A 19,743-nucleotide genomic window follows, 5' to 3' on the forward strand; every position below is an offset into this window, starting at 1 on the left:
GCTTTGGCTGAAGTAATTAAAATGGCACTACAGTACTTTTTGGGGGAAGGAATTCATTGCAAGCAGCTCTGGCTCATTTCCAACACCAATTAATAGTAAATTGAATTCTTGTGCAGCTAAATAACACAGCTTCTGCCCACTGAACTTTCAGGTAACAACACTATAAAAGGCTAAAAAAAAAACTGACTCACTTAGCCAGAGACCACGCCGGCTGTTTCCCCCAGTGCAGTCCATTTTGTTCTCCCTTTTTTGAAAGTATTTGCATTTAAGTTCCTTTTGAGGGTAGTTTGGCAGCAATAACTACAGCACACAACTCCACTGTCCACTCTAAGCTATGTAATTGTTGTAATTCAGCTTTCTAGGCATGTGCTCTTAGATATCCAAGAAGGGGCAGCAGCAAATGCTGCCTAACAAGACAAACAAGCCAGCGCTCCCCTGCAAGACCTTTTTGTTTGCTCCCTTGAAGGAAAATGCACCAGCTGCCCCACGTCTTTGTGCAAAACAACAGAACTCCTTAAATTCATGGCACTGGGACTGGTAGCCCTGCATGGAGCTGGCACCTTCCTCTCTGAGCCCACGTGCGTCCACCTGAGCCCCCAGTGGCTCCAAGTGGGCTGCCAATGCTTGCCCACCGCTCTGCATGGGGTGAGGGCACAGCTGGACAATCTCTGCATCCGTCAGGGCTGTTCAGGAGAACAAGAAAAACTGTGGTGTTTGCAAACTGGGGTATTTTGAAGGGAAAAAGTCAGTAGGGAAATCTGGAAGAAAAAAAATAAAAAGGACGCAACTTGGTATTTTACTGAGTTACTATAGTTCAGACATCGCAGAGGCTTAACAGGTAATATGCAAAGCCATTGACAAAATTAAGAATATTTAAGACCTTGTGAACCAGAGGACAGAAAGATGATCCCAGTGGTCTTCAACTTAATTTCATTTTCCAAGCACCAGCTGCTGATCATTTCTTTTCACTGCTGCATACAGTACTCAAAACTTTCTTCCCTATACCCTTCTTTTTACACCAGTGACACACAAGATACTTGGGATGCTCTAACTTATTTCCATACAGTTGTACCAGCTGGTAAGTCACCTTTTACACAGCTGTAGATGGCTGCAGTTTCATTGCAAGTAAGCACACTCCCTTTAATAAGAGCAATCAAATGCCAGGATTTGTAGGAAGTAACTTTTTCCCTTGACCTTTTTAGTACTGGCCAAATGTCAGCAGATTATTAAAGGGCAGGGAGCACAATCTATGATAAATAATCTTGTGTTGCTGTACACCAGACCAAAACGCCCCCTCCTCTCTGTCCAGACACGTACTTTGGTTTTCCAAAACAGCTCTGATTTATGAATTACAGATAACCAACAGAACCTGAGCGCCAAGTGCAATACAGTGGGTGAGCAGGGCTTGCTCAATTCCTGGAAGCTTACACAAGGATGGGAAAAGGAACAAAGTACCAGCAAGAACATAGCCTTACTTCTATAAGTGGCAGCTGCAAGATCACTGCTGGCATAACACATGCAATCTTTACCTGAAATACACCATCATGGAAAATTGGAAAAGACACAAAAACCCGCAAGGCTGTCTCCAGGTCTTAAATCAACTGCAATGAGAGATCTAAGGTGTTCAACCTACTTAACTAATCAAAGGCACTTAAAGCATCACCTGATCATAGACTGCAATTACTTACAGGGAGATGTCAGAAAGCTAGAAAAATGAAGCTAGAAAAAAGCCAGATTAGAGAGAAAGTACACATCTTTTATTGTAAAGATAATTACCCTTCGCATACTTTACTGAAGAGCACAAAAGACTCACCACCAGAAATTAAAATGCACTGCACACGTAAGATGCATGCTGCAATTCCGCCATTAGTTACTGAACTTCAGGTAAGAATACTGGGCTAAAACACCACAGCTTGCAAATAAAGTCAAATGAGATGGAGAGAACTGACAGCTCTGGCTTTAAAATCCAGGATGCAAACGAACAAGGCTGAAGGGCCCAAAAAGCAAGTGCCAGTCTTCCCACCTGAGCCTTCTCAGGCTCGCCCAGCACCACAGCCCACCGCACCGCAAGCAAACAACGGGGCAGCCTGCGCTGCTTGTTGAACGTTTCCAGCCCCTGAACACTGCTTTTATGCTCCACTTCATTCTGCTAAGGTCCATTTCCAAATGAGCCTGAAGAAAAACTGCTCATTGACTTCAGTAAAATAAGCCTTTTATTATTTCATGTGCTGTTTCTTTTAGTGATACTCCAAACTAAACGGTACAGATATTTACAATAGTGGAAGTCTCATCTGTAGTTCATCTCAGAGAGGCTCACTGAGCCAATGGCTTATGGCACAGTAGGATTGCCCATTAAAAATAGTACGGTATAATTCAAGGCTTCCTGCAGGCACCGTCTGTATGTGCAGCTCAGCTCATGCTAGAAACATTATTAAGAGCTACAGAATTAAACTCACCATTTAATTTTTATTTGATGTTGAATGAAAGCAAAGAGCATGACTAAAAAGCAGTAGTGGAAGAAAAAGAAATAGACCTGAAGATTTCCCTCTAGCTTTATCAAGAGAGCAAACAAACATCCTCAGCCTTGGACAGAGCAGGCAGAGGAGGCCAAATAGCCTGGCAAAGAGATCAGACCCTCTGAGTCTTGTAGGTGAACAAAGGTAAATAAACAAAACCACTACCCCAAAACTTACTTAGTGTTCATTATGAACCTCATAACAGAGGTTCAGGGATGGAAGCCATCTCCCCACAGCTATACAAAGTCCATGACGGAGGCAAGAGCTAACACTGAACTCCTGAATCCAAAGCCAAACTCCGTAACCACAAATTGTCCTATTTCCAGTGCCTCAACCTGTCTGAGTCCAGAAAAGGCAAACTACAAGGTGAAGGGAGGGAACAGAGAATTTCTCAGGAATATTTCTGACCCACCTAGAAGCAGAGAGCAGCAGTATCGTAGCGAAACTCATCTGTGCAAGGCTCCCATACTGCAGCCCACAGAACAAGGGAATGAACTTCTAGTGCTCACAATCCTCAGCTTTCTGAAGTTCAAGTGGGGCTGACGCAGACACCTATCAAAGCAGGCAAAAAGCCCTGTGTTGCTTAATGCTTTTTGAACAGGGCACTGGAGAGCTCAAGAGGTGAAATCACACTGCCTCCCCCCCTGGAAGCAACTGTTTCACATCCAGCCTGGATCAGAAGTGTCTGGCGCAATAACCTGGGCTCCTGACAGACTTAGAGAGGCAGGAAAACGGCCAGAGCGCAATTCCCAGCAGACCAGTGCACACAGTGGACAAGTCCCCAAGGATAAGCTTGGCAGCAGTCCTAGGAGGACAGCAAGAGGAGCCAGCAGGGGGACTGTTGCAGAGAAGTGGTGTCCTGGCCCCCAGGGTGCCAAGGTGAATTAACAAGGGAGCACACTACAGCCTCCACTTGACAGCTCCTGCTTCTGAAGACAGCCCAGTGAAATCCTGTCCCAAATAAATCACTTTTATCTGCACGGAGAGGCAGGGCATGCTTGCAGCAGCTTGATGTTCACAGGTGAACACTGCCATTCCCGTTGGCGCTAAGCATGCCCAAACAAAGAGCTGGTGAGCTCTTCCAGGGGGCCACAACCCCGCACACACTCCACCTTGTGATCTGGCAGCCAAGCAGGGGAGCCAGAGGGAAGCAGCCATCAGCACAGGCTGCCACAGCTCCAGCCTGCAAAAGCAGCGGAGGCAGGCGCTGGCAGCTCGCAGAGGGACCTGAGCTGTCGCAACCCGCTCCGAGCATGGAGCAGCAGCCAGCTCCACCTTACCCTGCAGCATGGGCAAAGCACAGGAGGGACCGGAGCCTCCGAGGAGCCGTGTTGTGACCCACGGCCTTCTGAGCTGACTCCTGCAGCAGCTTTTTGGGCCGTGCACCTGCTTCCATAGCTCCAGGCTGGGCTTGGAGTCGCAGTCAGGTTCTTCGCTCTATTTCCACCGTCACTTTCCCTCTGAGCGCCTGCTGTTTCCTTACGCAAACTGCCACAGCCCTGAGGTGCAAATGGCTACAAGGTCTTCTAGCAAAACCCAGGAGGCATCAATAGGTCATTAAGGACCACATTAGGGCAGATTTCCTTTCCAGCTGGAGCAAACCTTCAATCTCTTCTTTCTTTCCCTGTCACAGCTATGGTAATACTGCACAACTATTCATTATCCTCATCTTAGCTAGAAAAGTCCCTTTCAATTTAGCACTTAATATAATTATGGAAAATTAAATCGTGTTTAGGAAAAAAAACTTACTTTTCCAGACCTATTATCTTACCTCTGCGAAACTATCAGTTAAAAGTGGATCTAGCTATTAAACAATGGGGTTTTGTATCTATTCAGTGAGCAGAAGAGTGAGTTATTAGACTGAAAATCATTTAAATTATATTTCCAAATTCAATACTGCATCTTCAAGGGAAAATGGTAGAACCTCAATGGTAGCACAGTGTCCCTTTTGCATTGTGGAAACCTGAACACCAATTCTCTGTTCGTGTTCATGCACCACAGTGGAGCTTCCTTTTTTCCTAAGAAGGAAAGATTTGTAGTTCACTAAACAACAAGGCAAGTAATTGCCTTTATGTGCTTTCAGCAAAAATTCTCTCTGAGATTTATTGTTGACTTGATTTCTCTTTAAGACACATGCAGGACAAAAGCAATTGGCTGCTATGAAGTCAGTGGGAAAACATACTGAATCCCAGGGGGTCAGGAGATTCAATGTGGGAGATTTCCAGGAGGAAATCAGGTAAGAAGCCACATGCATTGACTTGTCACCCTATAAATGTAAGTGGTAAAAGCTTGGACTATCCAGCTCTGCAAGCACTGCCTCTCACAAACAATCTGGTTCAGTGCAGTCAATGTGACTTCACTTGCGAGGACAAATTGCAGACGTTCCTTCTAGGTCTAATTTAAGCAATTAATTTCTACACCAATATTTGGGGAAAGAGGGGAAAAAAGGCAATGCATCTAACAAGAAGTACCTAAGAGGCAGGTATGTCTTGGCAGGGTCAATTTGTGTTCTCAGTAATCACTCAAACACTGGCCTGCTGGCCTGTAATACTTGAATTGATATGAGAAGCATCATTTTGAACACAGTGCAAGCATACCAACCACAGGGAATAACATACTAAGCAGGAAGCATCCTTATCATGTTGTTGTTCAACAATTGAAAGAACGTTACCAATAATTAGAGCCAGCTCCAGAACTGCCCTCTGGCAACCATGGATCTTGTTGGGAACAGCAAGGTTTGTATTAATACAATGAAGTCAAACGACAGCAGCTTTATAGCAGAGAGCAACACTGTATGTTTCTGGGAAAAAGAATTGTTAGCTCCATGGGAATTATTGCAGTTAAATTGCTTCTGAGTCACGTCGGTTGTTGCTCAATGTCTCTCACTTGGTGCCTACCTACTTTTCATTTCCTCATGAGGATGCACCTGTTCAGAGAAGAGGAAAAAATGGCACTGCTGCACCCTCTTAGCTAAATGAGTTATCATTCAGTATCTTGCTGACAAAATGGGATTCCTTTCATTTACATCACAGAACAGCCCTGCAGAAGCGAAGGGCACGCCACAGTAGTCATTGTGTGAACCCACAGCAAGGGAAAGACCTTGACACCACAGGACCTGTAATCCAGGCAGGCAAACCAAGACAAGAAAGGCATGCGCAGGTGACATAACCTTCTCAGGGGCGTCTGTGGACAGAGAAGGCTTCCACACTTCTCAGGCGTGCTCATGGCTACAGCATCCTCCTTCACAGTGCAACTCATCCTCTTGCAACAGACAGCTTTCAGCACCTACGCTGAGGGCTCCACAAGCCACAACGTGAACACCAGCTAAATAAAAGCAGGGTTAGGTGCCTGACAGTCTGGGCTTCACACACACAGCCTCCAGCCCTGTCCGTAGCCAGAGCTCCCAGGGTCTACTGCAGTGCGTCGGTGTGTGACTAGGTGAGCAGAGGGTACTGCAGCGTGCCTCCCATGGCACTTAGTAACAGGAGAGCAATTACAGGCAACAAAGCCTGCGTGGATCATCAGCCAAAAACTTATGGCCCATTGGCATTCAGTGAGCCTGAACTGAAAACAAAAAACCCCAAACCAGTCCGTTGGTATTTATCATTTTTAAAGTGTCTCCTTTTCATGATGGTGCTGCTGACAGCAGGGCAAGGAGCCTGGACCAAATTAACAGATGCTAAGAGAAGAAAAATTTTAAGCTGAACTCAAAGCCACCAAGATTGCATTTTTCATGCCTAACACACTGAAGTCCTGCTCTCAACTGATGAAAACAGAGCACCACAGAAGGCAGCTTAAATTACTACTGTGTCCACTGGTGCTGCGACTGGTGTGGTGCATTCAGCATCCACTGAAAGCTTCATAATCCAAGTGAGGATTTCGTACTTTACGGGGAAAAAACACTGGCATTGCTCAGACCTGAACAGTCTCTGACCCACATATGAAAGGAAAGGTCATGAAACGATCTGCAAATCCAGATTTCTTTCCTTAGCAAGGTAAGGAGAAAAAAGTTATTCACTATCAGCGACCATCAGGCTCGCAGCACTGTGAAAGTTATTTTTTCCCCCCAAAGCAGCACAGCAAGAAGAGGCAGAAAGATTCATTTTAGAAAATGTAAATCTCATCTATTTGCATCCGTGCCAGGAGCTTACCAGAATAAACCCCACTGGCCCAGCATTAATTCCAGTGGTAATTTCACATTCAGCTTCCAGGGATTTTACAGATGAGCCAGCAGCAATTCCCCAAGCAAACTGTGCAGTAGTTGATAAAGTGTCAAAAAGCCTCAGTCACCTCCCTGTACCACATAAGGGATTCTCTCCTGACTCTGAAAGTCATACTAAAAAAGAAAAAGGTTACTGTTTTTAAAAAAGAATAAAAAACAAAACAAAAAGATCTTTTTCTGCCAAGATTACCCACAGTGACTAATAGCTGCCCACACCATGCTGTGGAGCAGAGCTCCCTTCCTCTCCTCAATGGGACATGGCAATTGCTCACTGCCAGGAGAGAATTCCCTGTCACTGCAATCTGGGGAAAGAGCAAGACAATTGAGCAGTGGAACACCAGCGTAGGTTTCTCACTCTTAACTGGCACTGAACAACGCAGGTAACAAAAGCCGAGCTCTCTGCAGCGCTGAAGGTGGGAAGGAGCAACAACACCAGCAGCTGTCTGGAACAAACTGCATTAGCATAGAAATTAAAAGTCCCTTTTTGAGCAACCTCGTGTTTTTGCTGTAGGCAAACTGAAGAGCTACACGACTGCTTTTGTGCTCAAAGTGCTGGGTTGGGAAGCGGAAGGACCAAGTTCACGGTCAAGCTCTCCACTCAACAACAGAACAAGGCATCTCCTTACTCAGTGCCTCTCTTACACGGGTAAGCAGCAAGTCAGCTTTTATCCTAGCCGTCGCTGATCAATTTAGACAGCATTTCCTCCGGGACTCTACTACAGTAGCATCCCACTCAGGGAATACACAGAGAATTGCTATTGCATTATTCCTTGGGGGTACGATTTCACATTGATTGATTCACTGACAGATTAGAGAGGATGCAGCAGGCAGACTCGGTGTTTTTCTCCACAGCGACAGCTGTACACATCCTGGCTTATCAAGGACCCGTGTATTTCTCTTTTGGCTTAAGTCAACTGATTTTACACAGATTCTGGAACCACAAGAATAGCCACCACGTTGCCAAACGCCAAAATTCACACAACCCTGCAGCCCACTCACAAGCAGCCAGAGCTCAGCCAGGAGTTTAACAAAACCTATCCCAGAATTTGTTGTTTAGCACACGGTTATGGAAACTGGCCCACAGCATGGGCCTCAGTGGCACATCAGACAAGGAACCTTTAGGCATACACCTACAGACAATGAGAAGAATCTTTTCAATCCAGAACAGCATTTATTAATTAATGCATTAATTCATGCATTTAAATCCTTTAGCTCAAGAGGAGCTTAAAAGAAACAATGGCACAACTTCAACTGTACTTCTGCAAGCACAGCACAAAACCACCTGAACTTACAGAACAAGGGATATGGTTGGATTTTTATCCAGGTTGCAAAAACAAAACAGCTGGACTATTCTGACCTGAAAATACATCCACCTTTCACGTTGCTGTCCTTTTTTGATGGCAAGAAACCACATGAGAGTAACTCTTACCAGCAGCTGCTTCCCATTTTGCAGAATTCCCCTCTAACCCCTTCACCTTTTGGTATCAGCCCAAAACAAGCACAAAACCTCAACACCCTGGAACAGTACTCCAGTGCTTCAGAAGCATGGACATCAGTGAAGCTTCTGACTCCCCCTGCAACAAAACCCTCACGGTCAGCAGCATTATGGCAGGAACACTTTGCTGGCTCACCTGATCTCACATCTGGAAGAAAGCATCGACAAACTCACTGTGCTCCCACCACCTCCAGGGTTGCAGCGGAGAGAAGCATTTCAACGAGCAGTGTCAGAGCTGCTGCTGGCTGAGGGCTGCCTTAAAAATATTCAGTATGCTAAGATGTGTTGTGTCCAATTAGCATCACAGCAGAAGCACATGGGTAATAGATTTTGCAGGCAGGAAAGCTGCTCCTGGAGAGCAACCAATCAACACTGGAGGAGGCAGGCACAAGGCCTTCTTCCTTCTCTCCTTCCAAGAGAAAACCAGGGCAGCGTGTAGCCAGCTTTGAGGAGCAGCATTTCACGTGGGCTCTGGGACCCAGCCCTCTGCAGGAGGCCTGGGCAGGCCAAACACCGCTCCTCAGCCCTCCGCAGAGGCTCAGCATATCAAATGGTGTTTTTCAGGATGACTGTCTCCTTCCTCGCACAGCCAGAAAAAGCCACAGCACTGGGGAGGGGCTGGGTGAGGCCAGAACCTGTGATTTAGACACAGCCCGGTGCAATTAAATGTGCCGCAGCCACACTGCTCCGTAGGCGCTGCAAGCTTCACGTGCAGCAGCGGCGCCTGGGAGCAGCTGGCTTGCTCTGCCAAGCCTGGTGCTGTGCAGAGTCTGCACCAGCAGTAAGCAAACCCAGCCCAGTGCTGGGGCTGGCTGCCACAGTAGGTCGCCGTCATTCCTACCCAAACCCACACGGATCTGGTGTGTGGACTGTCTGCTCCCCTTCCCTGAGCTGCTGCTTGGGTTTCCTGTACCTTGGTAACCACGGCAGGGGCGCACCAACACCTTCAGCGCGCTGCCAGAGATGTCTCCCAGGGAAGAGCAGAGGCATGAGGAGCGGCGCTTCTGCCTGAGAAAGCTCTGTGCTCCCGAGGCTCCAGGGGCAGGCAGGCCGGGAGAAGTAACACCAAATGCAGCTTTTTCCTGAATAAGACAGCGAGGTCAAACAGCACAAACCCATGCAGTTGCAGAGGGAGCTCAGTGCCCCTTGGCTCAGAAGCAGCTGACATACATCAGGACAGTCCCATTTTTCAGGGCAGTCTCATTTTTGCCTTTTAAGTCCGTGATCCAGCCCTAAAAGCCCTCCTGCACCAGCAACGCTGACAATCTCTCCGCCACCTCCTGCGGCCAGCAGGCCCCTTAGATACGAAACAAGTCTGACCTGATTCAGATTGATGTAAAGAAAATTTCCACCAGCTACAAACGTAATATGAATTTGGTAAGTCTGAGTTTGCTCTGAGCACAGCACACAGCTGCAGACATCGCCTATTGCAGACTACAGGAGCAGCCTCTCCCTGGAGGCACCCCACACTGCGGTGCTGCTCTGGTCACCGAGCCATTTGCCTCCTGCTACAGCCCTGAGAGCACCTTGCTCATCACCAGCACTGGAAGCCGAGCCACCTGCACCGCACACGCCTCCCTCCCACTCACCTGATGAATCAGTGTTGCAATATAGCACTGAGAAATTAAATTAAGTACCATGAAAAGATTAGAGCAGTAAATCCTCCTTTCGGTTACATTCAAGCAACACTACGATTAAATCATTCCTTCGCTTCGCACTCTCTGCTTCAGCCTCGAACAGGCTGCGGGCAGAGCGAAGGCCTGCGGTTTTGGCCTCAAATCACAGAACTGCCATCCCTGCCTTGGGCAGTGGCAGCACAAAGCGACCCCTGGTGCCCCACCTGAGCCCCCCGCTGCCCCCACATTGCTCAGAGCTCTCCCCGCTGGGCTGGGGACAGCATATGTGCAGGGGCACCTGCCACCTCACCAAGCAGAGAATGCCTGTTCTCTGCTTTCATCAGGAAAGCTTGCCACACGCAGAGAGGAGCTGCTGCAGCACGACTCAAGGCTCATCTCATCTCCCTCCCCGTCACACCTCTGGGGACACCTGCTGCCAAGGAAAGGTGGCAGCTGGGGACAAATCCAATGCAGGGGCTGCTCTGTGCTGCACGGACTGTGCTCAGTATCACCATCCTGTGCATCGGTGCGACAGAGGACAGAAAGATTTTGAGCAGAAAGATACCACCGTAGCTGGATGAAGCGAGGAAGTATCAGCTTCAGACATAGCTTACAGACATAGCTTCCTCCTCACTTATGTTCAGCAATTACAGAACTTGAGGTTTGTGCAGCACTTGAACAACATGGTTTCTGACCCAGCAGACAATTAAGTTTGCGCTTACATGTTTGTATCTCCAGAAATGCCGCCTTGCTTCATCCAGTTCAAGCCAAAAGCGTTCCCAAACTCAGGTCTACAATCTACCTGGCTTACAGACAGCAGCGCGTATGGTCTCCAGCACAGTATCCTTTTGAGGTCCTACAGGAAAGGTAATTACCACCCTCGTTTACACTTAAGCAATTAATATCACTGGAGACAGCCTCCTGTTTCCTTGCCATCCTGGCAGAAGTACCTTACAAACAGGCTCCACCAAACAGATGTGCCTGTGGGGCTGAAGAGGCGAAGTCCCCCTGAGAGCCCACAGCCCCCCACGTGCCGGCCGCTCGCCTCCACCCAGCCCCAGGGTGCTGGGACGCCCCCGGGGGGCACCCCGCAACTCCCACTGCCAAACCCCAACCCACAACAGGAGCACGCTGTACTGAAAATCAGACAGCCTGCCCACGCAGGGGAGACAGGCTGGCTTTGGAAAGAATGGGTCTGTGGGGGCAATTGGCTTTTAGGGGTTATTTTAGGGATGAAGGCTTTGGGTGGCATTTCCTTGGGGGGTGGCTTTTGGGAGGGATGCAGCCAAGCCAAGGCTGGAGGTGGGGGATACCCGGTGTGCCTTACCTGGCCGGGGCACCCCAGGCCCCGTGCGGTGCCACCTTCAGCACCCTGCACCTCGCCGTGCTGCTCGCATCGCTGCCAGGACACAGATGGGGGCGGGTGGGGGGGGACACGCGTGGGCCCCCGGAGCAGTGAGCTCGGAGCGGTGGCCGCAGCCGGACAGCTGCTCGGGGGAGGCGGCGGTGGCAGGAAATACCAAAAGACTGATCCAACCACGCTAGGGAGGGAGGGAGGGAGGGAAGAAAGGGGGGAAGAGAGGGAAAAAAATAGAAGGGGAGGGAAAAAAGAAGGAGGAAAAAAAAAGAAAGGAAGCGTGCAAAACGCGGGCGGGATCAGCACGGAGCGGGCATGGAGCTCAGCTCCGTTCTCCTCCTTCCCCCAGCTTGGTTCTTCCTTCTCCCAGACACAGCAAGAGGCTGAAGCCAAGGCAAGACCCAGGGTAAATAAACAAAAGCAAGAGCCCTGAACAACAACGAGGCACCCGCAGCCCTGTGCAAGCAGACAGCTGCCCTTTGGGGCGAGGGAGCAGAAAAGCCACCCCTGGGAAGCCCCCACACAAGAGCCCTCCAGCTGCAGGAGCGCTCGGCCCCAGCACCCAGCCACGCGTCTGCCCCATCGTGGTGGCTTGAAGGTGCCTGCACAATATTGAACCCTGAGGCAAAGACAGGCTCCCAGCCCCATGTCTGTGGCTGGAGCAATAAAATCAAGCTGGTGGCGAGCACAGACCCCCAAGCCCCTCTAGATAAGGTCAACAGCCAGGTTGTGACAGCCCTGGCTGCAGCGTGCCAGCCCCCCGAGGGGATGTGGCTTTACAGGCAGCACGGTACCTGGCACAGCACCACGATCTCCAAGCTGCACGGCCACCCGCGGGTCCTACAACTCAACGCTGGACTGAAAACGGGAGGTGAAGCAGGACCTCTCTTTGGGAAAGAGAAACCAAACGTCCACCCCAACCTGTGGCGGCAGCAGCAGAATCAAAAGGCACCCAACTTTCTGAAAGCAGTATCACATGAGGGATAATGTGACCAATACGCACGTCTGACTTTCGTCGCTGGCTCTGAGTCACCCATTCACAGCTGAGCCCGCGGTGCAAAGTGCAGCATGAAGCTCAGACTGACGCTTCTGAAACCAGAAGTGTCAAGCCAGATACCCCAAGTGCTCCACTAGCCTGCCCTCTGCACAGCAGCTGGATCTGTTTTCTATTTAGCACGTGCAGCCCCCAAGCTGAGACCAAGACCCATCAGCTGTGACACTCCTCGTGCTGCCCAGCAAGCCAGCTTCCAGCTCTGAAGACTCTCCTAAATGAAAACATCTCCCAGACTTCAGAAAGAACCTGGAATTCATCCAAAGCTTCAAGCTCAGCTTGGACAAGGTCGGTTTCTCCCATCCACAGCCTTTGGCCAACCCACAAGCTACAGGGGCTCACCCTGCATCATTTACATCCATGTACCTAGCGTTAGCCAGCCGAGGCAGCTGATCTCCTGGGGTGCTTGGCAGTACACAGAGCAAAACTCACTCACTGTACCTAGCTGGAAGCATTCATGACATTGGAGAGAAAGTTCAGCATTTACTTTCACTCTTTCCTAGAAGTTCTAGCACAAGACAGGACTGTAAACAGGTCATAAAACAGACTATAAACAGATCAAGCATGCTGGGGCTGCCCTCTACACTCAGAGAAACTGAGACCAGCCCAGTGCCCTGCACAGCACACCCACACTGGAGGCTGTGGGCACAGGCACCGACTGCCCTCACCCAGAGCAAAGTGCCCAGATCTATGCATGGGGACCAAGTCCCCAGCCCCACCATGTCTTCTCCAGGTAATGGGCCAGAGAGAGAAAACACACAGCTGAGCCTCACAAAGAACAAGCTCAGGAACCCCTCCATGCCCCCCTACTACTCAAGGAGCTGCCCTGGGCCTTTTATTCCTATTGCACGAGCCCCAGAATCACTCGCATTGACAGGTAATTGTTAAATTCACCTGTGGCCATAGCGATTTCTGCCATGATCTGCAAGGTGTAGAGTGTAATCAAGATTCTAGCTGCCTTCAAGCTGGTTGGGATTTTGTCCTAATCCTCACTGTGGTTGTACCCTTAGGGCAAGCCTGAGTGGCATGGGGGGGCATGCAGGTGCCAGAGCCCTCTTGTCCCCCCAGCTCAGGGCACCAGCAGGAAGAGCCACTGTGCTGGAGGCGAAGCAGCTTGCCCCTGGCTGCTCCAGGCCACGCCACACCGGGCTCTTCTGCATGTCCCCATGCCCTTCACCCTTCTTCTTTTCGGGCTGGCTCACTCATATGTCGCCAGGAAGTTTGCCAGCACCTTGCCTGGTCCAAATGGCTTTTCCACTAAACCATGGGTTTGAATCGATCCCGCTGTCTGCATCCAGAGTAGCCTTAGGTCAGCTTTGGCAGCAGATGTAGCTCCTTGGCTACTGTGATAGGGAGGTCTCACTACAGCATCCCTACATGAGTCACATCAGGATTCAAAGTTCACTTCCCAAAGACTGCACTTTTAAAAGTTGGTGGTATTTTGGCTAAAGCTTTCCAGTAAAATTATTTTCTCCTCGGGAAATCATTCCACAATTATTATTTCACCTGCTCACTGCCAAATCACCACACGGAACTCATTCGATAAAACCTGAGCATGCAAAAACGTTCCTGTCAAAACAGCTAGAGGTCGTGATAAGGCATACACTTAATGCTTTTCTGTACGCTCTAGGACGATGCATGTGACATCAGGAAATAAACAAAGCGAAAGGTTTGCCAGTTAAACTGCAAATGTAAGTCAAACTGAACCATTAGAGCAAACTGACATCGGACTGATGTTTTGCATCATGTGGCCATGGCATTTCTGATGTGATCCAGGGAGCCCTGAAACTGGATTTGCTGTGCCTTCAGACCTTGCACCAGTTGTGTCCTCAGACTCTGGGTTAAACAAGGAGAGTTACACCCACTGCTTCCCTGCCCATCTGCCAAAGACAGGACTTGGGCCCATGCTCTCCTTTATAAACCCCCCACAGAAAAGTGGGGATGCTGAACCACACAAGCACTGATATTTTTAAAGACTGCTTTCCACAGCCCCCTAGTGTCTGTTTGGTTAACAGCTATTAAGAAGACAATGCATCTGCTTGGTCCCTGCTGATGATGATTGACCCGCCTGCACCATCCATGCAGCTGTACCTGCGCTGGCCATAAAAACCCTCCTGCAGGAGCTGTGGGTTACAGAGCTCATGGCCCCAGTGTCTGTGCTAACAACACCTGAGCTCCCTTGCTGAAAGTGAATTCATCAGTGTCCCAGATATGATAAATCCCTTTGACAAGAGACCTCTGACAGATGTACCCAGCAGTTAGGGCTGAGGTCCATTTCAGCTTCACTTCTTTGTAAGAAACCAACCCTCCTTTGAGAGGGTCTGGAGCTGTGATATTTTCTTTGGGCATTTGCCAGCATTCACAACACTTACCTTTCTCACCACGGCAATATAACTCTGTCCTAAGAGGGCCTGTAAACTGGTGTGGACTCTACCATAAATAAGGGTAAGGAAAACAGCAAAGCACAATAAGCTGTAATTGTAGTGCTGGGAGAGTGAAATCAGAGTGACTCAGTTGTGTTGCTCCAGACCTTACAATCCAGAGTGTAATAGTCTGGGCACTTAAAAACGACATCTGATGTATTTTTAAGACAATTCTAGGAGATGTGTGACAACACAGTATCGGTGCTGTTTAAAAATTGTGATAAAGGGAGCCAGAGAGTTGAGTTGCAGCAACAGACATCACTCAGTCCTTTCAGGTCAGCAGCCTACCGTTTACTCTAGGAAATGACTACAAGACTTTTCTCTGCATCTTCCTCCTTGAATCCTTCACCTTTTGCTAACTGCTGAGCTCCTTTTCCCCCGAAGAGAGAGCACCTATGTGAAATGCAAATGCACACTCATTCTGCAGTGTCCATGAGACACGCGTATTATGCTTTCCTATATCTCACAACATATCTACAACAGTTTTACAAGCTCCTGCTTATGATTAGAAAGGTTATTAAATACCATAAAAGCCATCAGATATATTTATTAGCCTCCATTAAAATGGAAATTGAGAGGAACAATCATATTCATATCGTTATAATTAGTACAAAGTCTCTATAGCCATAACCACATTAATCAGACATCATATGAATGGCTCTTAGCATTGCAAGATACTTGCCCTTAAGCCCATGACAAATAGCGAGACAAGAAGCAGGAAGCTTTAAAACAAATGAGTTAAAAAAGAAGTTAATGAACACGAATCTTTATCTTTAGGCATAAACTTCAACACAGCAGTATACAATTAACAATATGAAGATCACTTTTTACCCGCATGCGTTTTCCTGTGCAAAGCTCCTTGGCAAAAATATTTGCTGCCATTGCTGGATAGAGCAGGAGTTCCTTGTTAACAGGTAAGTGCTGTGTCTGTTTAAAGCTTAAAAAAAAATGAGTCCACAGCGAAATGTTTGCTTATTTTACATTTTGAAAAACAGAGCTACTGCTAAACCAGGTTCCTAATTGCAAGTTTGCTAGAATAGGTCTCTGGGGAAGTCAGAAAAAACACAAACAGCTCCCTGGGAGCTGCTGGAGATTGGAGTCCTCTTGTGGCAAAAGGCAGAGGAAATTTTTCAGCAAACGGTGACTGCTGAAAGTTGGGGCTCTACAGGGGAGGCTGCATGGTGAATAACAAATATAGGGAATATCAGCTTGGCAAAGACTTTCACGTCACACTGCAGAGCATAAAAGCAGCAGCACCAAGATTTCACAGCTGGCAGTGGGCAAGCATCAAAAGGAGCAGGATGCCACCGCATTTTGATACTGCAAGCTGCACTTCTGTTTATTTTAGCAGCTCGTGTCTGTTAGTGTGTGTTCCCTGCTGAGATGATGTTTCTGGATGCTGTTTTTTTCCCTCTGTCAGCAGAGGTAATTTTTCCTGAGTGTTTCAATAGTGAGAACTTTTCTCCTGGCTAATATATTCACCGTGCAGTACTGCAAGCCAGCTCCTGTCCTTCTTCTTGTCAGCCTGCTGCTGAGTTGGGTGAATAACACAATCTGAGTATCGTGTTTAGATCTCACTGCTCTGTATTTTATCTTTTCTGCTGCATTGTTCTCTACTTGCAGTAGTCCCTGTGGACTGCCTAGAGTTCAGCTTAGGAGATATTCTCTGTGAATTATGGATGTTGGCCATGTTGGCACCCTGCCTATGTCATTTCAACTACTTCTACCCAGCACTCATCCTAGAGAAGTCTCTTCTGATCTTAGTTATCTGATGTTAAAGGAGACTTCTTGGGCAGATGTCACCTTCCCTCCTGTCTCAAGGAGGCTTGCCCTCAGGAGTGCTACGTGAAGGGTGTGCTGGGAGGTAAAACTGCTCTTGCATACACCTTGGTCTTGCTACGCCTGGAGTCAAAGGAGGCTTACTTGTGACTACCTGAGCTCCTCATTTCTCACTGCTCATTTGAAGGCTGTTCAAATCATGCACCACAAACCTATTTTATATTCCTCAGGGTGTCTAGGATAGGAAATGAAGCTGAATATTGCCATTATGGCTCTGGTGTGAAAAACATATTAAAGAGTTGGTTTGGTAGCCATCAATCTGCTCCTGCAGGCCTGGGTACTAACTAACTGCAGCCCAACACACTGAACTGATTTGGTAAGCAACACTCCTTCTGCAGCTAACAGCGGGCTGGAAAGCAGCCGGAACATCCACAATCTGACAAACTGTCCAGTGAAATCTGGGCTGGATTTCAAAACCCTTGATAAGACAGGACATGAAACCAATTTGCTGTTCAAAAACATTCCAGTAGCCTTTGTTCTTGGTAATATTTCCAGCTAATTGCTAAGCAAGCTAGCTGTTACAAAGCCTGGAAGGACAAAACTAAAACATACATGTATATGTAAACAGACGCATGCATGCATATGAACATGTATGTAGATGAACTTTTTGCGTGGCTGGATCAGATTGCAACACCCTCATTGGTATGGATAGCTGACATGTTTCTGAATGATCACAGACTTCCTCAACAGCTATTGGGAAATGTCCATATACAGTCAAATTTTAAAAACTTTTTTTTTTTTCCAGTTTCTTTTTCTTCCTGTTCCAAATAGACTTTGGAGCAGATGCCAACAAGCTTAATCTGTCTGGACTGAATGCTGTTGTCATGCAGGAAACATCACAGCGAGGAAAAACATAAACACATCTCTTTCTAAAAGGTTTGATTATTAGACTCACAGACCCAGACACATGGATCTTCACATAGGCCACTATCAATCTCTCTGGGCTATCTATTTTCTGACTGATTGATACTCTGTCCATAGATAGATCTGGATCCAGGCAGACTGTCACAGCTTAGTTCTGCTTTGCTCATTACTTTGTTCTCTGCAGAGAGGGGCATTTTGACTTACAGTCAACTGAATCTAGTTTCTGACACCCAACGCATACTATTGATCTGGAAGTCAGGCCAGACAGTCACAGGTCTGATCTATCAGTAGCTTTGCAATAACACTACATCATATTCCGAAGCTTGCGGCTGCTTCCTAACGTTACAGGATGTGTTTGTTCTCATACTTGACCCCTTTTATTTTGCCTGACTCTTGAGTCATTCTCACAGCCAGCTCGTCTCCGATAAATCACGGAACCTCTCACTGCCTCTTTCTCGCTCTTCTCTCTGAAATCCATCTTCTGTCTACATCTGTGATCAAGCAAAAAGTCTCCTTGACTCCTGCAATTAATTTTAAGGATTCTTTGTTATTGCTGTTCCCTTCCTTGAACAGGACACCTGCACTTGCCACAGGGGCTTGAAGGAGACTGGGAAGAGAGAGTACAATGGCATTTTTTGCTACTGCTGAAGGACATGTGGCTTACTGGTTAGGCAGCACAGAGGACTGCCAATATTTTTTCCACCTTTTGATTCAAACAGGGACACCTGTCCAGTGTTCCTGTCACAGATTAAATGCAGAAGTAAAACAGAGAAGAGTAAAGCCTGAAGAAAAATACAGTTTCCCCCCCCAACAGATCTAACATCATCAAAGCCCATACTCCGACTTACAGCCCAAAAGGGCAACACACAAAGGTTTCTTCCAGAGCAGAAAGTCCACTTCTTTTATGCGAGAAAGGACCTGATTTGAGCCCAGAGCCACTGACTAGATCTGTGCTACTGAAGTCCCCCAAGGGCAGTCTGGCAGAGGAGGGCTGGATTTAGCTACTAGTTGAGTCCTGACACTACGGAATAATAGCCTGGGAAGTATGAGATCACTGTAGAGAGCTGTGGATATTTGCTCCATCACTTTGCAAATAAAATTATTAATGTCCCAGCTGCTTTCAGCCCTGATGACCTTCATTGTTCTACTGCAATTTATAATGCCTCCTGATCTGCTCCTACAGTGAGATCAGGCTTGATGTGGTGCATGGCTTTCTCATACTACGGCTACATTGGCAAGTAGGAGCAGATCTGTAGGGCAAGCACTTGGTGTTGAGGGTGCAATATCCACACCATTTGCATTTCAGAGGGCTGGCTTTGGACTAGCTCTAGACCAGTCCTACCAAATCAGCACCCATCAGCAGCTACAGCGCATCAAGTATGCTCCTAGAGTACATCTCCCACTGCTGCTTCACTGAGAAGGAATCCCAATTCGTGTACTCCGAGACTGCTCTGGCTATGAATCAAAGAGCAGTAAATAAAGATGACCAGGAGGTTTATCTCACAACCACATCGCTGATATGCCTGAAAAAACGAGTGACATCTCTGAGATACGAGCAGGATGCTGACTGAAGCTGACTGGGGGGGAAATACTGCTGAATGCAAAGAGGCGGTTTTAGCATAACGTGTCACCTTACCTACTGGCTGTTAGCAGTTCCTTAGGCTCCTCCCCCCGATTACCTGGCAGGGAGGTTCAGGGTCCTTGTTCCCCGTTCATACCTCGGGGATGGTGGCAGTCATAGCGCACCCCAGAAGCAGAACCCGCAGCTGGGGCACCCTGGTCCCATACTCCTCCCAGGCCTCCGCTGAGAGCAAGCCAAGCAATGGGGCGAAAGGCTGCTTTTTTTCAGTCAGCCACTGTCACTGATTTTATGCTACCATTTTGAAGATGAATTGTTGTAAATGCGGCAGCCATCCACTTCGACTCTCATGCGAAAGATACAGGGATTAAAAGTGAGACCGACTCCTTCAGACAAATGTCTTCCTGAAAAAGCTGTCCGTGAGAAACACACCACGGGCTTGAGCAACAAATGCTCTCTGTGGTTACACAGACCTGACTGCAGGACGAGAAGGGTAACGTTGATCATGCATACTTGAATGAAAGCAGAGTTCGAGACCATCTCTTGCCACCCAGAACAAGAAACCCTCAGGGACTCTGTGACATGCAATTCATCTTTGTCCCACTTCCCACTAGATCCCTCAGTACAAAGGAGAGTTGAATAAAGAGAAGAGTAGGATAAAGTATTCTCTTTAACTCAAGAGGAGACAAATAATCACACTTAAATATGAGCTAACTTTGCAGTACTTTGCAAAAGAGGCTTAAGTAATCCTTGGCAAAAGTGTTACATGGAGGGTTTTTTA

At 47.8% G+C, this 19,743-nt stretch overlaps 1 protein-coding gene across 8 annotated transcripts in view; it reads right to left on the reverse strand.

Moving 5' to 3' along the window:
* Positions 1-19,743, reverse strand: part of OSBPL5 (oxysterol binding protein like 5) — a 186,461-nt gene that overhangs the window by 121,388 nt on the left and 45,330 nt on the right. The window contains exons 1-2 of one of the 8 annotated variants that reach the window (XM_072038543.1): positions 11,177-11,321; positions 10,572-10,705 (exon numbers count right to left, since the gene is read on the reverse strand). The exons of 2 other annotated variants lie outside the window; for them this stretch is intronic. The gene's annotated coding sequence lies outside the window, so the exon portion shown is untranslated. Of the gene's footprint in view, positions 1-2,928; positions 3,075-8,369; positions 8,622-10,571; positions 10,706-11,176; positions 11,374-12,000; positions 12,142-19,743 lie in introns of those variants that run through there. 5 more of the 8 variants (XM_013099808.5, XM_005019773.5, XM_072038545.1 and 2 more) reach the window with 5 other exon arrangements.

This window comes from Anas platyrhynchos, chromosome 5 (assembly GCF_047663525.1).
Source record: "Anas platyrhynchos isolate ZD024472 breed Pekin duck chromosome 5, IASCAAS_PekinDuck_T2T, whole genome shotgun sequence".
Lineage (NCBI taxonomy): Eukaryota > Metazoa > Chordata > Aves > Anseriformes > Anatidae > Anas > Anas platyrhynchos.